Source organism: Schistocerca americana, unplaced genomic scaffold (assembly GCF_021461395.2).
Source record: "Schistocerca americana isolate TAMUIC-IGC-003095 unplaced genomic scaffold, iqSchAmer2.1 HiC_scaffold_34, whole genome shotgun sequence".
NCBI classification, from domain to species: Eukaryota; Metazoa; Arthropoda; class Insecta; order Orthoptera; family Acrididae; genus Schistocerca; species Schistocerca americana.
This window is the reverse complement of record NW_025726060.1, coordinates 518,927-533,071: the sequence shown is the minus strand read 5'-3', so window position 1 is coordinate 533,071 and position 14,145 is coordinate 518,927.

The following is a 14,145-nucleotide window of genomic DNA, read 5'->3' as shown; positions in this document are numbered from 1 at the left end:
CGCTGCAGTTAGGCATTCTTCAGATTAACAAATGTTGCCAGAGTTGAAAGAAGTGATATGTGCCAGATAAAAGTCATACAGCTGACCGGGGATCGAATCCGAAGCCTTAGGAATTATAGTCTAGCACATTACCAGTAACCCACTTTTTCTCTTTCACTCAAGGAAAACATGCTACAACCGTATTTCCCTGAACGTTCTCTTCTTCGTCCTCGGAAGACGTGAGGAAATCTCACATTTCTGAATACCGAACGTAAATAAACACAATACTTATTTATGGGTCTTCTGCTGTTACAGGAAATTCAGAAATTAGAGTGAGAAAATTCATATACATCTACATCTACATCTACATGACTACTCTGCAATTCACATTTAAATGCTTGGCAGACGGTTCGTCGAACCACTATCATACTATCTCTCTACCATTCCACTCCCGAACAGCGCGCGGGAAAAACGAACACCTACACCTTTCTGTTCGAACTCTGATTTCTCTTATTTTATTTAGATTATCATTCCTACCTATGTAGGATGGGCTCAACAAAATATTTTCGCATTCGGAAGAGAAAGTTGGTGACTGAAATTTCGTAAATAGATGTCGCCGCGACGAAAAACGTCTTTGCTATAATGACTTCCATCCCAATTCGCGTATCATATCTGCCACACTCTCTCCCCTACTACGTGATAGTACAAAACGAGCTGCCTTTTTTGCACCCTTTCGATGTCCTCCGTCAATCCCACCTGGTAAGGATCCCACACCGCGCAGCAATATTCTAACAGAGGACGAACGAGTGTAGTGTAAGCTGTCTCTTTAGTGGACTTGTTGCATCTTCTAAGTGTCCTGCCAATGAAAGGCAACCTTTGGCTTGCCTTCCCCACAATATTATCTATGTGGTCTTTCCAACTGAAGTTGTTCGTCATTTTAACACCAAGGTACTTAGTTGAATTGACAGCCTTGAGAATTATACTACTTATCGAGTAATCGAATTCCAACGGATTTGTTTTGGAACTCATGTGGATCACCTCACACTTTTCGTTATTTAGCGTCAACTGCCACCTGCCACACCGTACAGCAATCTTTTCTAAATCGCTTTGCAACTGATACTGGTTTTAGTATGACATTACTAGACGGTAAATTACAGCATAATCTGCGAACAACCTAAGAGAACTGCTCAGAATGTCACCCAGGTCATTTATATAGATCAGGAACAGCAGAGGTCCCAGGACGCTTCCCTGGGGAACACTTGATATCACTTCAGTTTTACTCGATGATTTGCCGACTATTACTACGAACTGCGACCTTCCTGACAGAAAATCACGAATCCAGTCGCACAACTGAGACGATACCCCATAGGCCCGCAGCTTGATTAGAAATCGCTTGTGAGGAACGGTGTCAAAAGCTTTCCAGAAATCTAGAAATACGGAATCAACTTGAGATCCCCTGTCGATAGCGGCCATTGCTTCGTGCGAATAAAGAGCTAGCTGCGTTCCACAAGAACGATGTTTTCTGAAACCATGCTGATTACGTATCAATAGATCGTTCCCTTCGAGGTGATTCATAATGTTTGAATAGAGTACATGCTCCAAAACCCTACTGCAAACCGACGTCAATGATATAGGTCTGTAGTTAGATGGATTACTCCTACTACCCTTCTTAAACACTGGTGCGACCTGCGCAATTTTCAAATCTGTAGATACAGATCTAACGGTGAGCGAGCGGTTGTATATGAGTGCTAAGTAGGGAGCTATTGTATCAGCGTAATCTGAAAGGAACCTAATCGGTGTACAATCTGGACCTGAAGACTTGCCCGTATCAAGCGATTTGAGTTGATTCGCAACCCCTAAGGTATCTACTTCTAAGAAACTCATGCTCGTGTTTCAAATTCTGGAATGTTCCATTCATCTTCCCTGGTGAAGGAATTTCGGAAAGCTGCGTTCAATAACTCCGCTTTAGCGGCACAGTCGTCGGTAACAGTACCATCGGCACTGCGCAGCAAATGTATTGACTGCGTCTTGCCGCTTGTGTACTTTACATACGACCAGAATTTCTTCGGATTTTGTACCAAATTTCGAGACAATGTTTCGTTGTGGAACCTATTAAAGGCGTCACGCATTGAAGTCCGTGCCAAATTTCGCGCGTCTGTAAATTTTAGCCAATCTTAGGGATTTCGCGTTCTTCTGAACTTCGCATGCTTTTTCCGTTGCCTCTGCAACAGAGTTCGGATCTGTTTTGTGTATCACGGAGGATCAGTTCCATCTCTTACCAATTTATGAAGTATGAATCTTTCAATTGCTGTTGCTACTATATCTTTGAATTTGAGCCCCACCTCGTCTACATTTGTATAGTCAGTTCGGAAGGATTGGAGATTGTATCTTAGGAAGGTTCCTAGTGACACTTTATCCGCTTTTTTAAATAAAATTATTTTGCGTTTGTTTCTGGTGGATTTGGAAGAAACGGTATTGCGCCTAGCTACAACGACCTTGTGATCACTAATCCCTGTATCAGTCATGATGCTCTCTATCAGCTCTGGATTGTTTGTGGCTAAGAGGTCAAGTGTGTTTTCGCTACCATTTACAATTCGCGTGGGTTCGTGGACTAACTGCTCGAAATAATTTTCGGAGAAAGCATTTAGGACAATCTCGGAAGATGTTTTCTGCCTACCACCGGTTTTGAACAAGTATTTTTGCCAACATATCGAGGGAAGGTTGAAGTCCCCACCAACTATAACCGTATGAGTGGGGTATTTATTTGTTACGAGACTCAAATTTTCTTTGAACTGTTCCGCAACTATATCATCAGAGACTGGGGGTCGGTAGAAGGAGCCAATTATTAACTTAGTTCGGCTGTTAAGTATAACCTCCACCCATACCAATTCGCACGGAGTGTCTACTTCGACTTCACTACAAGATAAACCACCTCTGACAGATACAAACACTCCACCACCAATTCTGCCTACTCTATCTTTCCTGAACACCGTCTGAGACTTCGTAAAAATTTCTGGAGAATTTATTTCAGGTTTTAGTCAGCTTTCTGTAGCTATAACTATTTCCGCTTCTGTGCTTTCTATTAGCGCTTGAAGCTCATGGACTTTCCCAGCACAACTACAACAATTTACAACTACAATTCCGACTGTTCCTTGATCCAAGCACGTCCTGTATTTGCCATGCACCCTTTGAGTTTGCAGCCCACCCCGTACTTTCCCGAGGCCTTCTAACCTAAAAAACCGCCCAGTCCACGCCACACAGCCTCCGCTACCCGTGTAGCCGGCAGCTGAGTGTAGTGAACTCCTGACCTATTCAGCGGAACCCGAAACCCCACCTCTCTATGGCGCAGGTCAAGGAATCTGCAGCCAACACGGTCGCAAAACCGTCTGAGCCTCTGATTCAGACCCTCCACCCGGCTGTGCACCAAAGGTCCGCAGTCGGTTCTGTCAACAATGCTGCAGATGGTGAACTCTGCCTTCATCTCGTAAGCAAGACCGGCAGCCTTCACCAAATCAGATAGCCGCTGGAATCCAGAGAGAATTTCCTCAGATCCAAAGCGACACACATCATTAGTGCCGACATGTGCCACCACCTGCAGCTGGCTGCACCCTGTGCTTTTCAAGGCTTCCGGAGGGACCCTTTCCACATCAGGAATGACTCCACCTGGAATGCACACGGAGTACATACTGGATTTCTTCCCCTCCTTAGCCGCCATACCCCTAAGGGTCCCCATTACGCGCCTAACATTGGAGCTCCCAACTACCAATAAGCCCACCCTCTGTAATTGCCCGGACCTTGAAGACTGAGAATCATCCTCTGAAACAGGGCAGGCAGCTGCATCTGGCTCAGCCAGTGCCTGAAACTTGTTTGTCAGACGCACCGGGGAGGCTTTCTGATCAGCCTTCGGGGACGTCTTTCGCTGGCCGTTCAAAACAAAAGACAGACGACTACGCGAATTTACACTATTCAGGTCAATCATATGCCAATGCTGTTCGCAGGTACGTTTTGGACAGAAATGTTACGCTTCTCATAAAATCGGCCTTTCACTGTTGCTGATGGACATAGTTCTGGTAATCCTTTACACGCCTTGGAACGACCTCCAAATCAACCACAGGCGAGGGCTCAGCCCCACTGCGGGCAGCAACCGGGGCAACCACAGTGGCAGACCGATCTGGGGACAGACGGGACGAGGTTGATATCCCCGTGATAACCAAGTCCGGCTCCCCACAGTAGTGCCCATTGGCAATAGCCTCAATCTGCGCGACCGAAGTCAGCGCCGCTTGCAGCTGTGAGCGAAGGGATGCCAACTCAGCCCTCATCCGAACACAGCAATCACAGTCCCTGTCCATTCTAATCGATGTTGAACAACAGTTACTGAAACACGAGTCAGTGCCTAGATAACGCAAGGGAAACACGCAAAGAATGTATTACCTAACCTGTACAAATGCCTAACGACTGCGCAACAATCTGCCTGAATTTACGATTACAGTAACTAAAACTCGAAATTACACCTCCTATACGAAACTCTCACGCAATTTAAGTAAGAATCTATGAAGTAAACAATAAAGGGCGATGCTACAACTCTCAAATACTATAATACGCCCGAAATTTATGAATTAAACAATGCAAGTACCCAAAAACGCGCAAAGAAATTAAGAATTAAACTTTGGAACAAATAAGTAAGCTAGGGGTATACGACTTGCTGCTGTAGCTGCTTATCCAACGGCGGCAGGGAGCACACTGGCTGTGACCAACCGACACTGGCCGTTCAAAACAAAAACAGAAAACAGACGACTACGCGAATTTACACTGCCAATGCTGTTCGCAGGTACGTTTCGGACAGAAACGTTACTCTTCTCATAAAATCGGCCTTTCACTGTTCCTGATGAACATAGCTCTGGTAATCCTTTATACAAGTGTGTGTCGTGTGCAGGGGGCAGGAGATGCAATTCCCGACCAAACAAAGCTAGCCATGGTGTCTTGCAGTGAAAAATAATTTCCAGTGTAGTCATAGTATCAATTTGTCCGTAATACCAGTTTTTTTGGGTAAGGAGACGTCCTTGTTATTGTAATTAACTTCGTCCTCGTCCGACTCCAAATGTGTATAGGTTCAGGACAAAGAAAGTAGCGGGCAATGTCGACTACCTGGTTTCAGGAACCACAACATGCTCTTGGTAACAATTTTAGTTTAAATCACCAACTTTGACTCCAAACGGAACCGTTGTGCTCAGTAACTTCATATTAGTATAAGCAAGGGTAGGGATACAGAAATCAGACTCTATCCTACTGTTTTTTTTTTTTTTTTATTATTCTTGCATATTCACAGTGCAGCTATAAGTAGCCAACTTGAGGGCATTTGAGTGAGTTATAATCCAACAATCTCCCAGCAATATATGCTACCATACGACTTCATTGAAGTACAGCCAACCGCGCGACCGCTACGGTCGCAGGTTCGAATCCTACCTCGGGCATGGATGTGTGTGATGTCCTTAGGTTAGTTAGGTTTAAGTAGTTCTAAGTTCTAGGGGACTGATGACCTCAGATTTTAAGTCCCATAGTGCTCAAAGCCATTTGAACAATTTTTGAAGTACAGCCAGAAGGAAATGGAAGTTGTTATTTACAAGTACAACAGCGTCTGTTTGCGTTATGTAGTGGCCATCATTCTGTACGTTAGCTGCGCTGTCACGGAGTAAGTATTGCTAAGTAGTATTTTTGGGTATGAAGCCGCCTCTGGACCTGTTCCCTTGCATAAGGCTTTGTGCATCTGACTGTACTGGATTTTGCTCCGTAAATCCTCCATATGATCTGGGTATCTTACCGAGCAGTCGAGACTATTAGGTGTTGCCATTAACATGCGACTTCACGTGGCAAAGATTGAGCCTATAATAAACGACCATTTAACTTCCTTTTTAATATGAGGGGAATGTTTCAGCATCACGTGGAAAGCGGAATGATCATAAAATGCCACTGCCCACAGTTCCGTTGCTTGGAGATGTTCTAGTGAGGAACTGTGTACGTATATCGTGCCAGTCCTGCTTTAGGACGCCGGGGTTATGTATGAATTTCATGTATGATGTGTGATGTTTGATGTATGAATTTATTACAGGGTCACGGTGGCTATACTATCAAATATCTTGGAGTCAAAGTTAATTTTTACGGTTTGTAGTTCTTCGTTAAATCTCATATTTGCTTCTTGGTGATCTCCGTAAAGGACACAATTGAAATCGATAGCTATAACAATTGGTGTATGAAGATCGTTAAATAACTTGACTATCAACCAGTATAAAATTCCCTTATTGATAACTGAGCGGTGTTTTCCGATGGTGCATAAATGCTTGTAATCTGTGCGTTTTGAAGCTGAACCGGTGAGACCAAGAAGGGTAACATTTCACAGCACCCTGCTTTTGGAAAATGAAAAAAAAAATCATAGCAATCAAACTAAAAGTTGGATGAAGAAACTTACAGTGAGAAATTTGTGCATTACAACCACAACAGCAATATTCTTCTTGTGGTTTGCTTTTTAAATCTTTATTCAACTCAGATAGTTTTCAAAGTTTGTGAAATCGTCCACTTCCGGATCTTATCTGGATAAAATGGTAAGGATAATACACAAACAATTTTTTTCACCGTTAATTACAAGACGTTATTGCCTCAAAACAAAAAAAAAGTCGGTTATGTAAGTCATAGAGACATATTTAAATTTAAGAAAAGAAATAAATTCTTCACCTTTTGGGTTTTGTGGAGTGTCTTACACCTTCTCAGTCTCATCATCTTCATTCTGATTAGTGGTAGCCGTAGGCCACGATAAAATGTAGTTATAAAACTCTTTATGTATATCAGGCACATAATGTATTACTTTTGCAACATCTTCAAGTTTCTTCTTTTTAATGGGAATCTTTACATTATACACTTCTGCGACAGGTAGTTTTATTTTTGCCTCCTTTGTGCAGCTCGAAAACTTTACTGCTTGTACCATCTATAGCCTCTTCACTTAAGGTGCGTATACATCGGCCATATTTTAAAGTAGTATGTTGGTGCGTCACTCTATTGTTGGCTGCAATACATGGTAGTATTACGGTGGAGCCGTCGTATACTACTGATGGAACAGGCTGTTGCGGGTAGCTGCCAACGTACTGCCAAGGTTGTATCAGATTTGATTCTGTGAGCGAGTAGTTGTGCCCAGTAACTGTATCTTCTCTCATCAGGCGTAGTCTGGTGGAACACTAATTAATGGGTAGGTGGCCATGAGGAGATTTCGATTTTGAGAAGCGTTTAAAAACCATCGGGTTTTGGCTACGATCAGTCGATCAGAAGAAACGCACAGATCCGACAATAACGACGTAGTTATGATTGCACTCCTTCTAAGTCGCATAAGAGTACAAAATTTCAAGAGACAAATACAAAGTATTTTCTGAAATATCACATGAAATAGTTGAAAGTTTATTAGTTATAAACCGTGTAAATTAAGTGTATTTTATGTGAAACTTATGATAGAAAACACGAAAGTTGGAACTTAAATAGCGGCAACTACTTATTCACAACCGATGAAAAAGAGTTACATGTTTGCTTCTGTTACTGTCCTTCAAAGTAGTCACCAGCGTTGTGTAGATCCTAGTTGCCAGCGATGTGGAAGGCGTAGTATACCGTTAACAGAGCATGTTCTGTTGATGGTGAGAATGGAGCGGTCTACGGCCTGTCGAATCTCTGAAACAGCTCTGAAGCGAATGCCACGAAGTGGTTCCTTCATCTTCGGAATCAAATCAAAGTCACAATGACTTAAGTCTGTGGAGTATGGTGGATGGTACAGTACTTCCAAGTCCCATAGACCGAACAGAGCAGCCAAGGCTAGCGATGTATGCGTCCGCGCATTGTCGTGCAAAATGATGGGTGGGTTGCGCAGAAAGTGTCACCAATTCATTCACAAAGCAGGTCGCGGGCGATTCTCCACAAAAGGAACAGTAATACTGTGCACTGACAGTCTGCCGTGGAGGAACGTAAAGCGTTAGGATAACACCTTCACAAAAATGGTTCAAATGGCTCTAAGTACTATGAGACTTAACATCTGAGGTCATCATTCCCCTAGAATGAGAACTAATTAAACCTAACTAACCTAAGGACATCACACACATCCATGCCCGAGGCAGGAAACGAACCTACGACCGTAGCAGCAGCTCGGTTCCGGACTGAAGCGCCTAGAACCTCTCCCCCACAACGGCCAGCTAACACCATCGCACTCGTACACGAGAATCACCATAACTTTAGACCACTCCATTCGCACCATCAGCAGAACAGGCTCTGCTAACGGTATACTACGCCTTCCACATGACTGGCAACGGGTCCTACAAAGCGCTGCTGACTACTATGAAGGACAGTAACATGTGCAGACGTGTAACTCTTCTGCATCGGTTGTGAATAAATAGTTGCCACTATTTAAGTTCCAACCCTCATATATCAAAGTAGAAAGATTTCTAGTCCTATTGACATACCGCTGCTGGTACGGTAACTTTTTTTCCCTTATTGATTTTCAATTCACCTTTCACCCCACAGAGGGGGAGGGGCGGGCGGACAACAGCTTAATACGCTGCTCTACAGCTGAGAGAAGAGTTAAACAAACAATGGTAAGATAGCAAACAATATAAAAATGCGATAAAACGGTGAATTGGTTAATAACACTAAAATGGCGGAAAGTTGCGGAATTCAAAATATAAAAACACGGCGTTGACGATGCGGATGAAGGCACACAGTAAATAGACAGGCGCAATTAAAAAACAGGGCAACAGTCTTGTGTCTCTTCACACGAGATAAAAAACACAACAGCCGATAGTGTGGTGGCTGTTCACAACAGTGACAGGGGACGCACACCACTGAACATTCACTGGGAACAGCACTGTAGGCGACAAGGCAGCAGATGGGGGCAGGGGGAGGACCTGGACCGATGAGGGGGATAAACGGGGGGGGGGGGGGGGGGAGCGGAAAAAAACGAAGGGGTGAGCCAATGAAGGAAGAGGACATACAGAAAGGGGGGAGCAGAGTGGACACGGGAAGGAGTGGGGAAGACAGTGTAGGGGAAAACAAAAGGACTCGGGGAGAGAAGGGGGTCAAAGAGAGGATAGATGGGGAAGAACAGGGTGTAATGGGGGGAGAGGGAGTCCAGAAAGAGGGATGGAGAGGGAGGTGAGGATCAGGGTTGATAAGAGGGATAGGTGACAGGGCTTCGTCTGGGAGAGGGAGTTGATGGAAGCCACCTTGGGAGTCAAGAGAGGCAACGATGGAATGAGGGGGATCAAGGCGGCGAGAAGTGTAGAGGAAGTGGATAGGAAAAGAAGTAAATAGGGAAAGGATCTGCGTGAGGGATGGGAGTTGTATGCAGAAGGCGAAACGGAGTGCATGGTGCTCAAGCATCTGGATGGAGTTTTGAGAGGGTGGATATCAATGCGGGACTGGCACAACAGAAGATGGGACAGACTAAGGATTTGTAGGTGTGCAGGATGGTAGAGGGGTTCAACACCCATGTCTGGCCAGAGAGGAGTTTAATGAGTCGGAGGCAGTTGTAGGCTTTGGATTGGATAGAGTGGAGATGAGAGAGCCAGGTGAGATGATGGTCAATGGCAAGGCCAACGTAGGTGAGGGTGGGGGAGAGACGGACAGGATGGTACGGTAACTTAAAACGCCACTCTCGTATGTTGCACATCCTTTACCTGAGCCAAGTATGTGTGGTATCGTAGCAGTCATAAACCACCGGAGGTGGCACCTGGTGATCGTTGGCAACACTTCGCCTGAATTCCGCGGACGGCAATGGCGGTTGCGCAAGACGACGTCGCGGCTAATGATGCACGTCCGCCGGGTGTGGTCTCCATCGACTGTCGACAAGAGCCACCCCTGCGGATTGAATGAAGTGCAACCATGCAGCGGCCAAACAACAGTTCAGTTGTTCCTGTGCTACAGAGGAAGAGATGGCATAGCGTCCTGCCTATCAAACTGTGTGTTTCGTGTAGTAGACTTCTGTGAGATTTGAAAATTGATAGGGAATGGTACTACAGGAATGAATCAAGTTAAGTAAAGAGTCAATTACAGCTTATTGATACGATGTTATAGCATGTACAGCGGCTAGCCAGTGAGCGTCACCGCTTGTAATTCTGAAGAAAACCTTCTGGCAGACTCAGATTTTGCGTCGTTTTCAAGGCTACAGTGAACTCTCAGACTGTAGTTCACCGATACTTTGCCTGTTGGCTCAGTCTCGCAGTCCATTACTGCAGGCTGACAATAATCAATCACGGGTGGTGGTCCCAAAGGCTCATCAACAACAGGCGCTTCACTTGCTCCACCAAGGTTACTGGGGTGTTATTCGAACCAAACAATTATGACATTGTACGTAGCAGAAAACTGATTCACTTGCTGAACGGATGATGTCGCAGTGTCTCGAAGCACAAGTTGCCCACCACCTCCCCCCGTCCCCTCTCCCCTCACCATTCAGTTCTTTGACAGGCCTTAGCATCGGGCACTGGTAACTGCTGCATTTGGATTTTGCCGGCATTTATTGGAATAACCACTGGCTCATTGTCATTGATGCATTCAGCAATTTCCTTTTGTGATTCGCATGTTCTCGACTACGAAGCTTCAGACTCGATCGTCAGATTTTTGCTGGGAAAGATTACACGCAGTGACTGTGACAGACAATGCACCACATTCTGTTGCCACAGATTTTGGTTAGTTTCACAAACCCTACGGCATCACGCACGTCAGGAGTGCGCCTTTTCACTCACAGTCAAACCAGGATGCGGAACGCTTTTTTTCGCAAGTTTAAGCAACAAATGGACAATCATCGGCCGTCCTGCACGTGGGATCACGCTCTGTTGCTTTTCTTGTCAACTTACCACTCCCAGCCCCGCAACGGCGGGTCACCAGCGGAGTTGTTGCATGGACAGCACCACCGCACTTTCTGTCAGTTCCTGTATCCTCCACGGCGGCCAATGCCGTATTTACTACGGCATTCTAAGCATCAGCCGGCCGAGGTGGCCGAGCGGTTGTAGGTGCTACAGTCTGGAACCGCGCGACCGCTACGGTCGCAGGTTCGAATCCTACCTCGGACATGGATGTGTGTGATGTCCTTAGGTTAGTTAGGTTTAAGTAGTTTTAAGTTCTAGGGGACTGATGACCTCAGAAGTTAAGTCCCGTAGTGCTCAGAGCCATTTGAACCATTTTTTCTAAGCATCACATCAACAATTTGGTATTTCTCGGGATGTTTGGCGTCCGCAAGCGATTTCAGTTGTAAGGCAATTCCATGTTTTTTATTTATCCAGGATACAGGTAATTTCCTGCGGCGACATCAGAATGAAATTATTTTGCGTAAATAGTGTGATCCTGCTGCCGACTTCGCTCTTGCAGATTCTGTGGTTGCCCAGTTCCCACAGCTGCCATCATCTTCAGCACAATGGGCTCCGCTCCGACTGTCCCGCACCAGGAACCTACCGACGTAGACATCCCATCACGGACGTCTCAATGCCTACAGCTTCCGAGCTTCCGTCGCTATGGTATGGACCCCTCTTCCCAGTGGTCACCCGGGTGGCGGGGTGGGAGGGGGGCATGGAGGAATGGGAGACATGGAGTGTGCCGCTGCAGACGCCTCTCCAGTCGTTGCGTCCCACTTGTTATTTGGTCGTACGCCTCAGGAGGTAGGTGGGCATCCTCCGATCGGGTTTTCTGCTGGTGGCTTCAATCTGTCGCAAGTCGTATGCCGGACACGGACAGGAACTCGGCATCAGCCTCAGTTTCGGCTCCCATCTTCTCATTGCCACATGCATCCTGCCTTCCCCCCCCCCCCCCCCCCCCCCCCCCCCCCCCCCCGCCCGTACCATCCCGTCATGTCAGGTCAGCGCAATCGCGACTACTACGCCAGGGAGTTTGGGAGTTTGGGGGAAGGGGCGTGGTGGTGTTTTGCAATCGGTACCACCGCGGAGGCGGCACTCGGCGATGGACACCGACAGCGTCGCGAAAGGCGACGCCGCGACCAGTGATGGGCGCCCGCCAGGTCTGGCCTCCATCGGCTGTCGACAGGACCGATCTCGGTGGACTGAATAAAATGCAGCTACGCAGCTGCTAAAGGACAGTTGACTTGGTCGTGGGATAGAGAGTAAGGACCGAGCGGGGTAGCGCAGTGGTTAGACACTGGACTCGCATTCGGGAGGACGACGGTTCAATCCCGCGTCCGGCTATCCTGATTTAGGTTTTCCGTGATTTCCCTAAATCGCTCCAGGCAAATGCCGGGATGGTTCCTCTGAAAGGGCACGGCCGACTTCCTTCCCCATCCTTCCCTAATCCGATGAGACCGATGACCACGCTGTCTGGTCTCCTTCCCCAAAACCAACCAACCAACCAGAGAGTAAGGACCAATCAGACTGTGTGTTTGTTTCTGTAGTAGATTGCTGTCAGACTTCTACCTGGATACGCAACTGTATTCCCGGGCTCAATCAAAGTTAAGTAGAGATTCAATTACAGATTGTTGGTGTGCATTAATGGTGTTGCTCTTATCCAGTCCCCTACCGCGTCAGTTTGCTGCTCTGCTACTCCTGACCATATGTCTTCCTTAGTCGCTATCACACAGAGGTACACCACAATATGTAACCATTTTAATAGAAATGTTAGTAAGTTAAATATTTAGTAAAATGTTTCATAATTTTTAACTATGTTCGAGTCGAAAGTGTGCGGTAATAGCCAATATCACTTTGTAGTTCACACAACTACTACCATGTATAACTGTAAAACATCAGTGGCGGCCGCGGTGGTCTCGCGCTTGTAGGCGCGCAGTCCGGAACCGCGCGACTGCTACTGTCGCAGGTTCGAATCCTGCCTCGGGCATGGATGTGTGTGATGTCCTTAGGTTAGTTAGGTTTAAGTAGTTCTAAGTTCTAGGGGACTGATAACCACAGCAGTTGAGTCCCATAGTGCTCAGAGCCATTTGAACCATATTTTAAAACATCAGTCACTGTTTCGGTTACCACCACCTTATTCTAACGTGCATATTTTTGTAAGAAAAGTAAAACAAAATGGTAAAACATACAAATTGTAAAATAAAGTTAATTAGTCTCAAGGAACACCTGATGAAGACAACGAGCTATCATGTCGGGTAGACGTGGACCACCGACAGAACAGCCGATCTCAACGAGATGACAAGTTAATACGTGTTGTTGACGCGTCACAGCATCACACATATGATGAGGAAGCTGCAGAAAGGTATGACGTACACTGAAGTCAGTTGTGTCGTAACTGTAAAAATCGGCCTTACTGTGAACTCAGACTTTGACATTAATAGTCCAGTCGTGTCTTTGTGCATATGTAAGCAGTATTGATGTTTTAACTTACTTTTACTAGTATGTATTTTAAAACTGATTCGCATATAAAGCTTATAAAACTATACATTTAATGAGGCATGCATGCCACTTACTTTTACTAGTATGTATTTTCAAACTGACTCGCATTTAAAGCTTATAAAACTATACATTTAATGAGGCATGCATACCACTTGATTGTAACTGTTTATTCATACATCTTTCGCATTAAAGATGGCCACACAGTGACCAAAATTCGGATATGCCATTAACATGATTTGTAACTGGTTGCTGTACCCTTGATTGCTTGGACTGTCAAAGAGTTGGTGATATTGTCCATCAAGGGTGGAGAATATTTCGCACGGCTGTGCCATGCCTACGTCAGTCGTTGCCTCTATGTGGATGCCTCCCTCTCACCCTCTGCCTTGCTTACTCTTCTTCATGCTGACAGCTCTGCAGTGCGAAGTGCAACCGAAATGATGTCGTTCCACGGGAACGACATCATTTCGGTTCCATTCAAAATGTGACGTGCTTACACAGACGCACTAGATGGTTGTTCCGTACAAGAATGTAAAAGTGATCAAGAGAGACAGCCGTGAAATCTGTGAATGTGATACACACATCTACGGCTGGATTTTGGAGAACAAAAAAATGAAATATACAAACACCGAAATGTGAAGGACTTCCTCGCTGCTACTATATTAGAAACTTTGCAGTAGCGAACCACAGCTGCAGTCCACATTTTAACTACGCTGCTTCTATACTCTACTTTTCGCGTCCCATACCTCTGGTCACTGGTGTACTGGAGCTATGAAATTCATAGTTTCTCTCTATATTGTTG